At 33.8% G+C, this 20,460-nt stretch overlaps 1 protein-coding gene across 3 annotated transcripts in view; it reads right to left on the bottom strand.

Moving 5' to 3' along the window:
- GABA-B-R2 (gamma-aminobutyric acid type B receptor subunit 2) overlaps nucleotides 1–20,460 on the bottom strand; it is a 374,454-nt gene that overhangs the window by 150,602 nt on the left and 203,392 nt on the right. The window lies entirely within an intron of this gene.

Consider the following 20,460-nt stretch of genomic DNA (forward strand, 5'->3'; position numbering starts at 1 on the left):
GCTGTTATCCAAACAACGGTAGTCTCCAGACTTTCGACAAGAAGAAGAACAAGCACCAACCCCAGTGGACAGGACGGTCTCTTCAGCAACAAGAAACACGCATAAGTCGTCGCCGTTGCCCATCCGTTGTGAAGAAATCACTCCAGGAAACACGCGTAAGTCGTCGAACGCTGCTCATCTTGCTGTAGCCAGAGCTCATGAAGTAGGATTTCATCCCGCCACACCAAGCACCACAACGAAAAGAAAAACAAAGAAGAATAGAATAAGAAACTAGGATAAGGAAAAGCGTGAGTACACTTTGAATTATCATCACAATTGAAGTTGAAATTTTGATTAACCCTTGTTCAAATTTTAATTTAAAAATGGCAGAAAATTATGATCCAATTGAACCCTACAAACTTTCTGAAATATTTTCAATTGTTCCCGAATACGATGGTGATTCAATTTCGCTAGGAAATTTCGTAAATGCTTGCGATCATGCCGAACGCATGGCCGTAGACCCAACAAAAAACTTTACTCACAATACATATTAGAAATAAATTAAGAGGAAAAGCTGCTCAATTGATAAATTCCAAAAACCTAGGAACTTATCAAGAAATCAGAGGTTTATTAAATTCTCACTTTGGTGATACGCGAGATCTAACGTCACTAATTCAAGATCTACAGAGAATAAAACAAGGAAATGGAGAAAATGCACTGACATTCTTCTCAAGACTACAAAGTCACAATGCAAAAATGTTATCTTGCATTCAAGCCTCAAACTTGACTCACGAACAAAAAATTGCACAATCAGTACTAATCGAGTCAATGATATTAAATACTTTATTGACAGGATTAGAACCCAAATTAGGTCACATTATACGAGCAAGTAACCCAACAACGATGTTAGAAGCATCAATTAGAATAAAACGTGAGATAGAGCTCTCATACTTTGAAAATCAAAGATTAAATACACGTTTACCCCCAAATCAAAGTCAGCACAAGCCAAGACAAATGGCAAACACCCAAAATAATTTCCAAAGAAATTATATGCAAAGCCAAAATCCAATAAGACCCATTGGAAATCAAAGTCAAAGCTTTCAACAAGGTTTTCAAAGACCTCAAAACTATCAACAATCATATATTCCAAGACCCAACTTTCCAGTACAACAACGTACACAACCTAATCAAACAAACCAATACAGACAACAGAATTACGGTCAACCACAAAATAGACCCATAGTAATTCAGAAAAATCCCCAAAATCAAACAAATAATAACATGAGGACCCATTATCTCGATTATAATGATTATAATTACGATAATGAGTATGACCAAAACGAATATCTTTATAATGACAACCAAGACGAATACAGTTCGGAAAATAATTCATTTTATGATGATAACAATTATTTTCAAAATCAATATGAAGAAGAACAATTCTATGAGGATTTTCACAATACCCTGTCTTTAGACAACCCTCCTATAGACAACCCTCATATAGAGAACCCATGTATACGAACTACCAACAGTCATTCAGACAATATCAATTCCCAATTACGACAAACCCAGTATACAGACAAGTTATTAATAGACCCATCATGCGTAGCACAGCCGATAACCGAGAAATTTGCGGCAGTCATCAAAACGAATATCAGTCCCGTTCGAACAATGAACAAAGAACAATTATTCGTATAAGTCCGATCCTAAGCAATCTTTATTACATAAACAGTCTGAGCAATTTTAAAATACTAATTGATACCGGAGCAGGAATATCAATTTTCAAAAAGAAAACTGTAGAAAATTATTCAAAACGATTTAAAGAAAATATTCAAATAACAGGAGTAACTGAAGGAAAAGTAACAATTAATGAATCTGTATTATTACCATTTGGAAAAAATAGAGTTGAACACAAAGTTTATATTCACGATTTAGATATCGATTTTGACGGAATTTTAGGATGTGATTTTTTGGAACATTTTGAAGGAGTTGTAGATATAAAAGATCAACAATTAAAATTAAATTATGGCACAATCCCGCTAATAAAAGCAACAGAAATGATTGATGACCAAAAATCTGAAGAGAAACAAGATGACCAAAAATCTGAAGAGAAACAAAATCAAAATAAAGCTGAAATAAATGATATTTTTGAGTATGACCCGATAATTATTTTTTCGAAAGTAAATACGACTATTACAAATACTTAGAAGATGAAATTCCCATCAATAATATAAAAATCGAACCAAGAGTAGAAAAAGTTTTTAAATTAAAATCGAAACTAAGAAATACAGAAGTATTTCTTAGTTTGCACTTGTAAAAATAAATGAAAAAGAATTTTTAGTAACAGTTGTAAATGGAAACGCAATTGAAAAATCCATTGATTTCCCAGACTTACAATTTGAAAAATTTAATGAAAATGAAATTCAAAATGATTTTAGTGAAATTTTTCCAACTCGCTCAACAGAAATAAAAAGTTTGCTTCGTTTAGAACATTTAAATGAAGAAGAAAAAGAACTCATTGAGAACCTTTGTTTAGAATTCTCAGACATATTCTATATAGAAGGAGATCCTTTAACATTCACGAGTGAAATAAAACATTCTGTAAAACTAAAAGAGAATGCCCAACCCATCTCAACAAAATCTTATAGGTATCCACACATTCATAAAAATGAAGTGAAAACTCAAATTTCAAAATTATTAGAACAAAACATAATACGACCATCAGTCTCACCTTGGTCAGCCCCAGTTTGGATAGTACCTAAAAAACTTGACGCATCTGGAAAACAGAAATGGCGCGTTGTAATTGATTACAGGAAATTAAATGAAATCACAGTAGACGATAAATATCCTCTACCTAATATCTCAGACCTTTTAGATCAATTACGAAAGTGTCAATACTTTACAACACTTGATTTAGCATCAGGATTCCACCAAATTGAAATGGATCCTAAAGACATAGAAAAAACTGCATTTTCCGTAGAAAATGGCCTCTACGAATTCCTGAGAATGCCATTTGGGATGAAAAACTCACCCTCCACCCTTCAACGAATTTTAGACCATATATTAACCGGACTTAGAAACGAAAGATGTCTAGTCTACATGGATGACATAATAATTTATTCCCCAACAATTGACGACCACTTGCAAAATTTAAAACTAGTATTCAAACGCTTAAGAAAAGCTAATTTAAAAATACAACCCGACAAATGCGAATTTTTAAGACAAGAAATTGCATACTTAGGACACCTTATAACCAAAAATGGAGTAAAACCAAACCCAGAAAAGGTGAATTGCATAATAGACTTTCCAGAGCCTATAAACGTTAAAGAAATAAAACAATTTTTAGGTTTAGCAGGTTATTACCGAAAATTTATCCCAAATTTTTCCAAAATATCTAAACCAATGACACATTTATTACAAAAAGATGTGAAATTTAATTTCGACAATGAATGTGAAATTGCATTTCAAGAATTGAAAAAAGCATTAACGTCAACCCCAATTCTAATATACCCTAACTTTGATGAACCCTTTATTTTAACAACAGACGCATCTTCCTTTGCAATAGGAGCAGTATTATCTCAAGGACCCATAGGAAAAGATTTACCTATAGCCTATGCATCTAGAACATTATGTCCAGCCGAGACAAAATACTCTACCATAGAAAGAGAATTATTAGCTATGGTATGGGCAGTTAAACATTTTCGTCCCTACCTTTATGGAAGAAAATTTAATTTTATAGTAGACCATCGCCCTTTAACGTGGCAGCCGATTAGCCAGATGGCGATTAAAATTAGAAGAATATCAATTCAATGTAATTTATAGACCCGGAAAAATACATAAAAACGCAGACGCTTTATCTAGAATTAAAGTAAATTATTTCAAAGAATGCGCAAAATTTCATTCAAAAATTTTCGCTATTGAAAATGAAGCAATCGAAAATGAAAACCAAAATGAAAACGAAGAAATTTCAGATACTGAAACTGAAATAGGTCAAGAAACAATTTTTGAAGAATTGAAAAACTTCACAAAACTTTATGAATCAAAATCACTAATTGACTATTCTGAATTCATTTTTACTAATGACCAATTTTTAGACAAAAAACATAAAGATGTAATTGTTTTTCTGCAAAGAAATAAACTTACAGAAATCCATGACAAAATACTTGAAGACATTTTTGAAGAATATCCCGATTTCTTCTATAATAAAATCAATGTTGTGTCCAGCAAAACGGTGAAAGATCGAAAATATTACTTGATCCCATTACCTTTTGATCATGACGGAGCAATAGAATATTTGTTTAGCTCTCTATACAAAGACCAAAATTTATTTGTACCAAACAAAGTATACCAACTCGAAACAAATGTAGGATTCCCAATACAAGAAATGTTATCCTATATTTTAGCTGACAAAGATGACATAAAACTCCAAATATGTCAAAACATTGTAACGACCCCTGACAAAGATCAGATTCCAATAATATTAGACCAGTTTCATAAGGGTAAAAACAATTTACACCGTGGAATAAATGAAACTTTACGAAGAATAAAACAAAAATACAACTGGAACGGTATAACAAAAGATGTTGAAAATTTTATTAAAGCCTGTGAGGTATGTCAAAAAACAAAAATCTGCAGGAAAAACTTAGAAAATCCGTTAGTAATCACGGAAACCCCCAAAACAGCTTTTGAAAGAATAAATATAGACATTTTAGAAATTCCAACAAAGAATTATCTCCTTACAATTTGAGATGAACTTACAAAATTCACTCAAGCATACCCTATATCTGATAAAACAGCGAAATCAGTTGTAAACACAATATTACTATATTTCCAACATTATGGAACACCACTAAGAATCCATGCCGATTCAGGAAAAGAATTTAACAATTACCTATTGAAAGACATATGTTTACTCTATAATATTAAATTTAACATTTTCCAGTGTTGACCATCCACAATCAAATGGCTCACTTGAAAGATTCCATGCCACCCTAATGGAAATGATAAGAGTAAATCTAGCAGAAAACCCCAAAGACCACCCATTTTCTATTATACCCTATGCTGTTATATGTTATAACAACAGTTTAAACAAAACCCACGGATTTAGTCCTTACGAATTAATATTCGGACACACATCCGGTAGACCCCCAGAAACCTTATATAATCAAAAAGACCTAATGACGAAGTATGTCAGAGATCTTAATAACCGTATGGAATATTATTACAAAGTAGCACGCACAAATACTGAACGAAAGAAAGAAAAAGCTAAAGTAAGATTTGATAGTAACTTACTTCATGAACCAAAAACTTACAATTTAGGTGACAAAGTATATGTAAAAGAATCCCAAATCAAAAATAAGTTAGAAAATAAACTCAACGGACCTTTTGAAGTAATAGAAATTTTCAAAAACTCAGCATTACTGAGAAATCCTGAAACTAACCAAACAACAAAAGTCAATTTCGATAGACTGAAACCAAGTTTTGTTTCAGATCAAGAATGATTCTTCTACTGGCACTAACGATTCAAATAATCAACGCCCAGTATATGCTAGTACCTGTGAACAACACTATAGGTATTTATTACCATGAAACCGGAAGCATGAAAATATCAAATGAAAAATGGACTTTATTAGTTGTAAAAGACATGGCACCTGTAAAACAAGCCATTGCCCATAATCGAAATATTTTAAGTAATCTCATTCACCTATTTGAAACAAACAATTTAAGAATGAAAACTTTCAGTTCAGAGATAAGCACACATATTAGCCTTTTAAATAAAGTAGCTGATTCAGTAGAATTGAAATATGAAGAGACGCAAATAGACGCGAATGATTACAATAAGAATAATAAGCGATATAAACGAGGACTTTTAAATGGAATAGGTTCCGTATGGAAAGCAATAACCGGCAACCTTGACGCCAGTGACGGCGAATATTTTAATGAATGTATTAACAAGATTTATAAAGATGAACACCAAATTGAAAATTTATTAAAAAACCAAATTTCAGTCACAACCTCTGTAATTAAAGAATTCAATACTACAATACGACAATTACAGGTTGATGAACAAGCATTTAATGAAGATATAGTTCAAATTGAAGCATGGATATATACGCTATCCGACAGAGTATCTTTAATAAACGCAAGGTTCAAAGCCATCCAAATTTGCGAACAACTTTTAGAAAGTTATGTATTTCTAGAAGATTATTTAAATGATATGCTGAACGCAATTACTTTTGCCAGACTTCATATCATTCACACATCAATTATAAAGCCAAACGATTTAGTTTCGTCCCTTCAGGAAATTGCTCAAACAATACAAAGAAACAATTTACCTTTACCAACAAGACTTTCTTCAATATCAAAATATCTTGACATAATTGAATTACAAGCTTTTCAAGCAGATTCAAGACTTGTCCTTATTTTAAAAATACCACTAGTAGAACCTGAATTATATACTGTTTATAGATTGTACCCCATTCCAATTTTAGATAATCGAACAGGGTTACATCACATTTTACCCACAAACAAGAAATTTATAGCAAAAGATGATGATTCAGTGCTGTATGCTGCATTTGAAAATCTAAATTCATGTAAAAACTTAAATTATAATATTGATATATGTCAAAATGTAATTTCGTACCCAATTGATAGTAACGCAATGTGCGAAGCTCAAATTTTGAGACCACTTTCAGAATCAGATCAATTTCAGAATTCGACGGACAAACTTATACCACGTCATTCCTCTTGCAAAATTATGAAAAATGAGGTAGGACATGTGTGTCCGGAAATTATCCGTTTCAGAAATACAGGGCGTTGAAGTTGCAAAATAAAAAGACCCTTTTCGTCGTAGCTCCCGGACTGAAATGAATAAATTAATGAAACTCATCAAATCGATTACGAGCTAGAATGTGCTTCCTCCAGTGGTATGTTTGCTTCAGTATCAGTAGCCAGTGGCGTTCCAGCGGGGTAATAGCTTATATTTCCCCCCTTATTTTTTATGCCACTGACTTTATATCCACAACCGTCTTTTTTTTGAATTCCTTGATCAATTTTACGTAAAAACCAAAAAAACATTCACTATGAAAAAACCAGTAGTTTTCGAGAAAAATTGAGTTGAACTGATACGTGCATTCTTATATGGGAATAATCGATTAAAATAATCGAAATTCCAAAACCAAAATTATTTGAACTCTTTTATGATTTTACCATTAATTTAGCGCTTGCAAGTGATGGTAATTATTGTGGGTTTTCTATCATCGTACCAATTTTTGTTATGTTTAGCATATTGTAATGACAAATCATAACTCTTGAGACTTATTTTCGTGCTTGTCAATAGATTTCATTGTTGAAATGTTTTCATTGTTCTCAGATCTTCGAGTGACTTTGTGATCTGAAAAAAAGTGACCCCAAATAAAATTTGCGATCATTCGGAATCTCGACTGAGTTAGGCTCCAATAATCCTAAAATAACACCATTATTCTGGATTTTGGGAAAATTTTTTTTGTTCACAATTATCCTGTCTTTCCCATTCGTGAAATCACACTTTTCTTTGTAGAATCGTAAATATCTTGAAGAATATTCATTAATGAGAAAATGAAAAACATTCTCAGTGTTTTCAAATTTTCACAGATGAAGCCGAAAAACAAAATTTTACCAGTAGACTCTAATTATACGCCTGAAAAAAAGAAATGTATTTGGAAGAAGTCAATTTATTTGAATAACCATCTGATAAGATCTCCGCTAACTCTAGTCAGTAAATGAAGTTTTTTAAATAAATGAAGAAATGGAAGTTGTCTATTTACAGCTAATTACATAACTCTTAATTGGATATCGGTACTCATAATTCATCTTTGAGTAGCAATATCATGTTCAAAATATACCTTCTCTACACATATTTTAGATAATGTGATAAGAAACAATACTGTTGAAATTCTAGAACAGTGAGTCATAAACACGAATTTCTTTTTGAAATTTACATTGAAAATTCAAATGTGCTTTTGAATAATAATGAGAACATCTGATGAATAATCAATAGGGTAATTGTTCGAAATTTTTTCCGTCAACACTTATACACGATCTGCAACGGCGCAACATAGAAAATCGCACTTTTTCAAATGATTCTAAATTTTCGGCAATCGTTATCGATGCAGCTTGAATGCGGGCGACTAATTCTTCTTGGCTTTTTGGTTCTGTTTCATAAACCAGTGACTTCATATGACCCCAAAGAAAATAGTCAACAGGATTCAAATCTGGTGATCTGGCAGGCCATTTGTGGGGTCCACCTCGACCAATCCAATTGTCACCGAATTTCCGATTTAGGTACTCTCTAGCAGCTAACGAAAAATGAACAGAAGCACCGTCGTGCTGAAACCACATTCCATTCCGGATATTCAGAGGAACATCTTCTAACAATTCAGGCAATACTTCTCCCAAGAAAGTGCTATAATTGTCCCCATTCAAATTATCTGGTAAAAGATAAGGACCAACTAAACGGTTTTCTACTATTCCTGCCCAAACATTCAATGAAAATTTTGTTTGATGGCCATGAGGATGAATAGCAAAAGGATTTTCCTCGGCCCAAATATGGCTATTGCGAGAATTGAAAATACCTTCCCTTGTGAATTTTGCCTCATCAGTGTATAACACTTGCTTGATAAATTCCGGATTATTTCTCCACATACTTAAAAACCATCGAGAAAATTCAATTCGATCTGGATAGTCCTCTGGTTTCAGTGCCTGAACTTTTCTCAGTCGATATTGGTATAACTGCTGTTCATGCAAAGTCCTCCAAACAGATGATGAAGACACATGCAGCACTCTAGCTATAGATCTACTACTTTCAGACGGATGTTCAGCAGCATAGTTCAATATCTCCTCTTCTGTGATATAATTTCTTACAGTTCTCTGTATACCTGCATTCCTTCTGGTAATTAAAAAACTTCCTGTTTCCCAGAGTCTTCTGTCCACGTTTTCGAACGTTTTCCAATTAGGAATTCTATTTCTTCCAGAAAAATTTTCACGATACATTCTTTGTGCCAACCTTCCATTTCGTCCCGATTTTCCATAAATAAGGTGCATGTCCGCTAACTCTTCGAATGTAAAATTCATTTTTATTATACGAAATACACAATCAAACACTTTCTGACAGCTACGTTAACTTGGAAGTGTCATACGAATCTCATTTCGTTTCCACAGCCCCCTAACAAATTTATTGTTGTCAATGAATAAAGTAATCCTCATTGCTTAGGTGGATCAAAGATTGTTATAAGTCACGTGAATGTATTCTGAAACTATTCAACCAGTGGCTGAAGAACTCGAGAATATCGGTACAGTTATCTAACAAAACTATAATAGATATGCCCAGGAAACATTGTAGATGGCTAAGGTTGAAACAAGTAATGGTATTTTGGTTAATCGATAAAACTTGGATTTTTACCCAGTGAGAGAAGATAATTCGATAAAACATTCTGAGTTCAGTTTTGCCAACTATTCGTAATTGTCTTTGAAAATCGTTTGGATGGAACATTTTATTAAAAAATAAATCTCGAGGTAACGCCATTCAGTAGGTCTGCGGGCTCACAACATATCTGCAAAAAAAGTTGGTAAAATGGTAGAAAATCCGCAATATGTTGCCGAAGTGAATAATTTTTCAAGCACACAATGAATTGTAGAATGATGAAAGAGTTCAAATAATTTCGGTTTTGGAATTTCGATTATTTTACTCGATTATTAATATTCCCATATGAGAATGCACGTATCAGTTCAACTCAATTTTTCTCGAAAACTACTGGTTTTTTCATAGTGAATGTTCATTTGGTTTTTACGTAAAATTGATCAAGGAATTAAAAAAAAAGACGGTTGTGGATATAAAGTCAGTGGCGTAAAAAATAAGGGGGGAAATATAAGCTATTACCCCGCTGGAACGCCACTGGCTACTGATACTGAAGCAAACATACCACTGGAGGAAGCACATTTTAGCTCGTAATCGATTTGCTGAGTTTCATTAATTTATTCCTTTTAGTCCGGGAGCTACGACGAAAAGGGTCTTTTTATTTTGCAACTTCAACGCCCTGTATTTCTGAAATGGCTCATTTCCGGACACACATGTCCTACCTCATTTTTCATAATTTTGCAAGAGGAATGACGTGGTATAAGTTTGTCCGTCGAATTCTGAAACACCCTGTATATAAGTGGATAATCTTAGCGACCGAGAAATCAAAAATCAAACTCTGCTTTAATTTGCCAAGCTTTCGCTTCTAATGGGAAGCTTCTTCAGGGCAGTAAAAATGAGTGAAAAACAATAAATTGAAGATATAAATCAGAAGCTCTCTCAATTCGAATTTAGGGAACATAAATCTACTCAAGATGCGATACACTCCTTAACAAACACTATTTACGATAGCCTAGATAAAGGAGAACCAGTAATAGGTATTTGTCTAGACTTGGCGAAGGCATTCGACACCGTTGACCATTCAATACTTCTAGAAGTACTAGAAGATATGGGAATTAGAGGCACAGCACATTGTTTATTCAAAAGTTATTTAGAAAATCGAAAACAGCAAGTTAGAATTAAAAATAAATTGAGCAAAACACAAAAAGTAACATGTGGTGTACCTTAGGGAACGGTGTTGGGTCCTTTGCTTTTCACTATTTATTTAAATAATCTATTCATAGTAGAAGAAGATGGCCAAATAACCAGTTTTGCCGATGATACGGTTGTAATATATAAAGACACGAACTGGTATGACTTGAAATTGAAAATTGAAAATAATTTCACAAAAATAAAATCATTGGTTAGATAATAGGCTTCTATCAATCAATTAAAAAAAAAACATTTTATCTACCATTTAGCAATTTTGAATCTTCCCTCCCAAACTACAATATTACCATATAAAATTAATTTGTTATACGACCAACAAATAAAATAAAATATTTAGGAATTACGTTGGATGGTTGTTTTAAATAGAATATCCACATTGACTATCTGATACAAAAACTGAGATGCACACTGTACAGATATAAGAAAATAGTAAAATATTTGAATTCAAGAGAAAAAGTCATAGTGTATCAGAGTCTTGTGGAATTACATTTGAAATATGGGATTATAGGTTGGGGCGGTGTTTCAAAAACATATTGTAATACGTTACAAGTGTCCCAAAATAAATTTCTGAGAATTCTGTTGAACAAACATCGAATGTACGCCACTGAATTACTATTTTCTGAAGCAAATCTTCTTGACGTTCGACAGCTGTTTTATATGCAGGTCAACATATGGCAATACTCAAACAGATTCAAATTGCAACGTATCATTCATACTTATGAAACAAGAAATAAGGATAGATGTGTTGCACCTACTATGAGAAGAAATATCGGAGAAAGGAGTTATTCATACCTTGGAGTAAAATTTTATAACAACCTACTGGAATATGTCAGAAGTGAAAATAATGTAAGAAAATTCAAAAGAAGCCTCATTGCTCATATCAGAAGTAGATCCAGGAGAGAGATTCGTGAGTTGATTGAGATACAATAATGATAATGATAATAATCATAAATATGGCTACACATCGTTGAGGGGATTGTCAAAATAATACTGGTAAACTATAATATAATGATGCTGTCTTGTTTCTACTATTCAAATTTTACCTTTTATTCTCCTTGTTTGTTATATAAATCTTTTAAATTTCATTATTGTACTTATATACTTATATACAACCTATGTGATAGAATATTGTGTTTAGTGTACTAAATTTATTAAAAAAATGTAATTATGTGTTGTGTTACCACGTACAAGTTGTTGAAGCTCTCAACAACTTCTGTTGGTTCATTGTAATGTTTATTGTATTTATCGTGTATTAGTTTAGTATGTTCATTTACTATCAATAAACATCATTCATTCATTCATATATATATATATATATATATATATATATATATATATATATATATATATATATATATATATATATATATATATGTGCATTTGTATTTCTATCTTTTGGTAACCAAGTGTTGCCCATCTTTACACTTGGCTGCACCATACTGATGATGGGCCAAAAGCCCGAAACACGTGTCTATGGTTTGCCACTTTCATGAGTGCTATGTCCGATATTAACTTCTGTTTCTATATCAAGACACTCAATAACTTTCATATTTGTATAATTTCCTGGACCCGGATGTCACGCAGGTAGCTATAGCTGCCTCCGTGGTGATTTTGATAGTTTTCTTGCGAACACGAGATCTATCTACTGAAACCACAAATGTGCGGTTGGCTCCTGTTGGTGGCTCCATGCATTTGTATTTCTATCTTTTGGTAATTAAGTGTTGCCCATCCTTACACTTGGCTGCACCATACTGATGATGGGCCAAAAGCCCGAAACACGTGTCTATGGTTTGCCACTTTCATGAGTGCTATGTCCGATATTAACTTCTGTTTCTATATCAAGACACTCAATAACTTTCATATTTGTATAATTTCCTGGACCCGGATGTCACGCAGGTAGCTATAGCTGCCTCCGTGGTGATTTTGATAGTTTTCTTGTGAACACGAGATCTATCTACTGAAACCACAAATGTGCGGTTGGCTCCTGTTGGTGGCTCCGTGCATTTGTATTTCTATCTTTTGGTAATTAAGTGTTGCCCATCCTTACACTTGGCTGCACCATACTGATGATGGGCCAAAAGCCCGAAACACGTGTCTATGGTTTGCCACTTTCATGAGTGCTATGTCCGATATTAACTTCTGTTTCTATATCAAGACACTCAATAACTTTCATATTTGTATAATTTCCTGGACCCGGATGTCACGCAGGTAGCTATAGCTGCCTCCGTGGTGATTTTGATAGTTTTCTTGCGAACACGAGATCTATCTACTGAAACCACAAATGTGCGGTTGGCTCCTGTTGGTGGCTCCGTGCATTTGTATTTCTATCTTTTGGTAACCAAGTGTTGCCCATCCTTACACTTGGCTGCACCATACTGATGATGGGCCAAAAGCCCGAAACACGTGTCTATGGTTTGCCACTTTCATGAGTGCTATGTCCGATATTAACTTCTGTTTCTATATCAAGACACTCAATAACTTTCATATTTGTATAATTTCCTGGACCCGGATGTCACGCAGGTAGCTATAGCTGCCTCCGTGGTGATTTTGATAGTTTTCTTGTGAACACGAGATCTATCTACTGAAACCACAAATGTGCGGTTGGCTCCTGTTGGTGGCTCCGTGCATTTGTATTTCTATCTTTTGGTAACCAAGTGTTGCCCATCCTTACACTTGGCTGCACCATACTGATGATGGGCCAAAAGCCCGAAACACGTGTCTATGGTTTGCCACTTTCATGAGTGCTATGTCCGATATTAACTTCTCTTTCTATATATATATATATATATATATATATATATATATATATATATATATATATATATATATATATATATATATATACACATATATATATATATATATATATATATATATATATATATACCGACAAAGCTTTTATCGAGTGTGTATGATGTAAAAATCAAAAATGAAACAATTAGTGGACATAACACTCCAAAAAGGGGGGCAAACCGCGGACACGTGTTTCTGGCTATTGAACTCATCAGCGCGGTGCAGCTGATATAAAATCTAGAGAGGTTAATTTTTCCAGTCAAGCTGCTGGAAAATAATTCCATGAAAATCAAAAAATAAATAGATAAGTACTTTTTTGATCATTTCCATATTGATTTCAATTTAAGAGCCATTCAATAGGTTGAAACAGCTGACTACCGGTATATATATATCTGAGAGCCACCGGTAGACAGCTATTTCAGCCTATTGGGCATCGTCAGTACCGGGCAGGCAGTCTTCGATTGAAGACAAAATGAAAAAAAACCAAGAAAGTACTTATAAAAATAGCTGCGTGAACGCAAGCGAAACATAAGTGGACCCACCTATTGGTGTAACACCCAAGTCAACTTGCCAAGTAGTACTTATCTATTCATTTTTTGATTTTCATGGAATTACTGCATTAACCTTTCTAGATTTTATATATATATAAATATATATATATATATATATATATATATATATATATAAATATATATATATATATATATATATATATATATATATATATATATATATATATTTATATATTTATATATATATATATATATATATATATATATATATTTATATATATATAAAATCTAGAAAGGTTAATGCAGTTATTCCAGAAATATATATATATATATATATATATATATATATATATATATATATATATATATATATATATATATTTCTGGAATTACTGCATTAACCTTTCTCAGAGACTCAGACTGTTGTAAGACAGTGGGTGTCGCCTCTATTTGGAAAATGAAGAAACAGCAGAGCACATACTTTGTGACTGCCCCGCTGGGGACCAAATCAGGTTATTAGAGTTCGGCAGAGCCGTACTTTCTGTTCCAATATCGCCCAGTCTACATTTTTGAGTGATGAGTGAATTATCGGCTCATACAATTTTTTTTCCGTTATCGGAGTTAATGACTGAAGGTCTTCCTTTTCTTGCTATTAAACGGCGTAATGCCGATAAAAACATCTCATTCGATGGATTTGAAACTATTTCAAGATGAACTGCACGATAAATCACGCAAGTGAATTACATATCCAAACCTTTTTTTTAAATCTAAGGAACAAATGTCCAGCCAAATCTATTCCAACGATCTCGAATATTGCAACATCTCTCATTCTACCTGTAGGCAACGTTGATTTTTTTGCATTGTACCTTCGACAAATTGAACATTTCCTGTTGACACCTTTTATTATTTTCTATCCTTTGGGGATCCAAACCTTTCCCGTATTCGAGCCAGTGAACTTTGTATTCCTACACGATATCGTTCCAAATGAAAATGCATGATGATCCTCTCAGATACAGGATGTTTTGGGGGAAATAATAAAATATTTAAAAAATCATTTACAACATCTTTTTAAGATTTCTTAGTTTAATTTCGTCCTCAAAAGGATATAAATAAAATATACTTCTATCTTCAATTCCCTCAAATAACTTTAACTGAATCAGTTTTATCAAAGCAAACTCTGCATTCTCAAATTCATCTGGAGATAGTAAACCCCTTCTTCTATTTTTCGGATGACGGTAATTGAATATAAATCTTAAAATCCACCCCGTTTGATTGACGATCATTCGATGCTTTCAAAAATACTGATGAAATATTGAAAAATCTTTTGCAATATTCAGAAGGAATGCTAACTCCTTTTTTTCTTTATCGATTTCATCTCCACAAATATTAAAATCTTATTCAGGTCAATGAGTTTTATTTTTTAGCCAATCAGGACCATTCCACCATCGCGACTGAATCAATTTTTTAGGAGAACAACCCCTAGAGGATAGATCTGCTGGATTCATATGACCAGGAACAAGAAGTCAATGATTTTCATCAGTCAACGATCGAATTTGTTGAGTTGTGTTCCATACAAACGGTTTTCAGTAATCTTGTCTGTGAATCTAAGATAACACAGTTGTGGAATCTGTCCAATAATACCCAGGAATATCTTCTTTCTGGAAATTGAAAAGAACAGAATTCAGAAATCTAGTTCCAATTGTAGCAACTAGAATTTCTAACTAAGAAATGGTTAGTTTTAACAGGAGATATTCTAGTTTTAGTTTGAATAATTTGGATAAAACACTTTCATTTGATTCTGATCTCAAGGAAATAACAGCCGCATAAGCATATCTGTTACCATCGCAGAACATGTGAATTGAAAACTGATCATAATTTTCTTTCGATAACCATCTTGGAATTCTCAACTTAGACACCAACTGGATTTCTTTCAACCATTGCAAAAATCACATAGCACTTCATCAGGTATTTAGGAATTTCTGTATTTCATTTTAAGGTCTATGTTTTCTTAATTAACAATCGAAGAAAAATAAAAATAGGACAAGAAAATTCAATAGGATAAAAAAAACTGTGTCGACGACAAAATAGTTCTGTTAATTTGTTTGAAGGTGGTTGACAATGTTTCGTGGTGCATTTCATCAGTTTCAACTTTCATTGTCTAATATGATATACATTGATTTGAAATTCCTGACATCTGTGAAAAATTAAAAAGATAGCTGCAAAAAACAATTTTATTCAGCACAAAACTGAAATTACAATGAAATGGCATACAAACAACAACCATAAAAACCAAAATACAAAACGTCCATTATAATGGACAACAGGGCATAGTGACAAAAATATCAGCGTTTGTGTTTTTGCTTTGCAGCCTGTATTTTTGCAGCGGGCTGAATTTTTGAGATCTCCAGCCGAATTTGGAAAACGCTCAATTTTTCTTTTAGTACCTGTTCTTGGCGTTTCGAGTGATGTTCTTGTTGAACCCCTAGGCCCATATCTGATTACTTGTTGAGGAATGGGGCTACTTTCAGAATAATTTCCCGTTGAGTCTTCCAAAAGGTATTTTGCCACCAAAATTTTGAAATCAAGAAACTTCATGATTGTTTTCGCACTATCACCAAGTTGCTGTCTATCATCTCGGTTGGCGTTGGCAATACCCAAATCAAATAAATGTATGATTGTTTTTACGGTCCATTTTTTCGTGAAAATACTCATTCTGTAATACCTGATCATCCTATCAATGAGATCAATGCCACCCACACATCCCTCACGATATTTGCTCTTTTTATGGCGAGATAACAGGATTCTTTCTTGGACCATCTACGGCATTCATCTTGTGGTTCAGTTCCTAAAGCGGTTGATGCGAGAAATACAGATTTCATATCGCACCAATTGTCTACATTCACTTTGCCATCATTTCGAACAGTTTGTTCCGAAGAACCCCTACCCAACCGCGACATAACTTTCTCGGCCGTCAAATGAACTGCTGCAGGTGTTCTTGATTTCATTATTGTTCCAACACAATTTTTAGCAAGCATGTGTTCAAGAAGTGGTATTGTTGTGAAGTACCTATCAATGAAAACGTGTGAGCCTTCCGCCAGTGTTTTGGATAACCTAATAACTTCTGATGGCCCAAAACCCAAATTAGCAATTTCGGTCTCCAACATTGTATGTTTTCTCTGATAGATATCAAAATCCAGAATCAGACTTTTCGGAGTTGCACAAACGAAATTTTTCAATCCTTATGGATTTGAGTTGCCCCTCACAAATTGTAAAATTTGACCAACTCCTATAAAAGGAATCATTTGTTCATCAATCGCCACATTTTTGTATCTTGGTAAAGAAAGACATCCATTTCTGATGCGATATATTATCGGACAAATTTTATAAAATGTATCTTTCTGTTTATCTACATGAGATACATTTACATCAACAATGTCCTTTAAATCAGCTCTGATTGTGAAGAATCTATCTCGCGTCATGGCATTGGCTACGGAACTAACTTTAATAGCTTTAGCCCAGTACATTCTCACCTGGGGATATTTCAAACAAGACATCAATACCGATATTCCAAAAAATCTTTTAACTTCCCTCATGGTGATATTCATTGCTTTCCTTGTCTTCCATAAATGTCAAATTTGTACAGTCACAGATATTTTGAAAATCAGAATCGTCAAAATATAATTTGATGTAGTTTTCAATTCTGAAATCTTTTCGATTTTCACATGTACTGGGAATTTCTTGATCCACAAAGTCGAGTGCCGAAAACTGCTCAGATTTCTTCCAAGCCATTCGCAGAGTACCTGATTTTTGTGCTTGAATTTTTTTTAACGTTCACCAGAAGCTCATTGTCAGAATCCGACCAGCTTTCTGAATCGTAACTTTCATTTTCTTCACTCACTGCATTGGGAACTTCCACCGCCATGCCATGCCCATGCTCATCATCTGACATTCCCTCAATTTCGAAATCATCTGCATCCAAGCACTCCACAATCTTATCATCGTCATTACCAAAAACATCTGAAACGAAATAAATAGATGGCAGCAAGTCCTGACGTTCATTAAAATGGCAAGCTGTATTTGTTATTGCCATAAAAAAAATAAACTAAAAGAGTTGTAACGCTCGATCACGCTACGGTGTTGGGTAGTCACTGTGACAGCCCAAGAATTCGGCTCCGGCTAACTGAGTGAAGACGGGAGTGGGGGGAAAATATGCAAGTTAAATTTTAATTGTGGGCGCCAGGTAATTTACCCCTTCCGAATGCTTATCTGAACCCTGTTCCTAAATTACCAAATGAACTTAAGCACATCTGTCACAAAAAAATTGGCATAATGGACTGAATTATCATCAATAAGAAAAAAAATTACATAATGATCTGGTTCATTATGAATACTTCACGAAAACATCATATTATTTTTCAGTATATAAATTCATATCAATAAATAATATTTATGTACATACAATTTGTATTTGGAGTTGAAATATTATTAGTCAGAATCAATTGTGGTAGAAATCAATGTAGGTTTCAAGATAACCAAAAGAAACCATAAATAACCCCAAAATTAAACAGCCGCTATCTTTGGATCCAGAGCGAAAGGCGCGTATCACGTATGTCAAACATAAAATAAAACCATCAGTATGAAACTAATTTCTACTCTTTGTACAATATATTGTGTATATTGTATAAAGGTATTATGGCAAGTGGCGAGAAAAGAAATATTTAAAAAAAAAACGATGAATCATTCACTGTCTACTTGCGTGGCTTGATATATCCTGAAGTGCCAAACTCAAGGTTGAAGCCCCTGACTCCACTGAATTCAGGAAAAAAAAACAAAGTCCTTATTCTATATTTTTTCCACTATTGAGTGAACAGCTCTCATTTAGATTCGGCTAACGGATGTTCCAAATGAAAGAAAAATGCAGCTTCCGCACTGCCCCATAAAACCTTTCAAGTTTCGGAAGGATTTTCCCAGTCGGAATTTTATTTCACAATCTTTTGGGCAATGTCTTCAATTTTTCCAGTAAATTATCAACCGATTGTATGGTGAATACCAACTGAAGAAAGTTATGAAACGACAACAGGTCGTGAAGTTCTTTTATCCTCCAAAGAGAGTGAAAGGCCAATTTACATCAAATGCTATACCCAAGCAAACAAAACTAGGCCCTGTTTTCACTAAGTGAAGACCCTCGGAAATAATCCTCAAAGAGATGTTTCTATAAACAAATTTTCCAGGCGGGTCTTCTTCGAACATTCACAAAGCAACCTCAAAAATGGAATCCGTAGGATCATCATATTGAAACGGAATAATATGAATTCCAGCGCATGACCATACGTCATGGACAGCTGTGATGAACCAATGGGCAGTCGAATAGAGCTGTTTCAGAATATCAAATTATTTAAATGCATTTTCCAAACTGGAACAATCTACTGAACGATTGGAAAAGCAGGGATGAATACTATGGGGAATATTTCCTCTCAGAGACAATTCCGCTAAGATAATCAAAATATAATAATTAATGAAATATCAACATTCCTTCAGGGATACGGTAGTTGATCTTTAATTATGACCTTGACTACTAGGTGTATTGCAAGTATGAAAATATATTTTCATAAGGATCGGTTCTACAAAAAAACTCAAAATGAGCAAGCTTTCGCCAATAGGATGCCGAAATATACTTAAAAAGAGTTTGAAAGGGATATTTAAAGACTGGAGCAGGGTGGTACATCGCACTCCATCTACATTGAAAGTACTTCAATAACAATAGGAAAGGTACTGTCTATTAATTTAATGAAAGTAAACAACAATAGTTCAAATCTGTAATCTCACGGCCCACCAGTTTACAAACGAAAAGGAGAGAGGGACCTACGGGTGCTTGAAAATTGTTATTCAGGCGTTTACGAATGATTATACCTTGTGGAACAAATTGGTACCGTTACAGAGTAATTATCAACTTCGGCCACATGAAAATACATCAACAAATAACTATATCCTCAAAAATGACATTAAAATCAACAAAAAGTATTTATTTACCTCCTGATGTTTTTTTTTTCTGCCCTCAGAAAAAAAAACATCATTTTAACCTCAACAATAAATTGGTTCAGTCACGTTCAAACTGGCGCGATTCGTCTGTAATTCAGTATATGCTTTTATCTGCATGTTCATTACGATGTACTGTGGGACTCACATCGCTTTGTTTGATATTTGAATTCTGAGAGGCGAAAAACTCGGTGTATCGTCCTGATGGACATTGGGTCTTGGGAGGGTATAAGTGCCTCGAATCAAGTACACCTAGCTGTCAAAGTGTCGAAAACAGCACTGCAATACATCCTTTGAGCACATGTCGTATGAAAGCCTCTTCTTGTATCTCGAGGACAGAATATCAAGGTCAAATTTAATTTTCAAGGTCACAGGACAGGATCCCAAGACTCAATTTTCAAGGTCGCTCGATGTTATCAAAGTCACTTCAAGTTCACATGTTGCTCAAGATCGCGTAAAGTCGTGCGACCCAAGATTATCAAATCGTTCATTGAATCGTATTGGCTTTCAAAGTCAAAATGTAGGCAGGGAGTTAAG

Source organism: Leptinotarsa decemlineata, unplaced genomic scaffold (assembly GCF_025532065.1).
Source record: "Leptinotarsa decemlineata unplaced genomic scaffold, Ldec_3_MD MMD2_P_RNA_scaffold_9, whole genome shotgun sequence".
Lineage (NCBI taxonomy): Eukaryota > Metazoa > Arthropoda > Insecta > Coleoptera > Chrysomelidae > Leptinotarsa > Leptinotarsa decemlineata.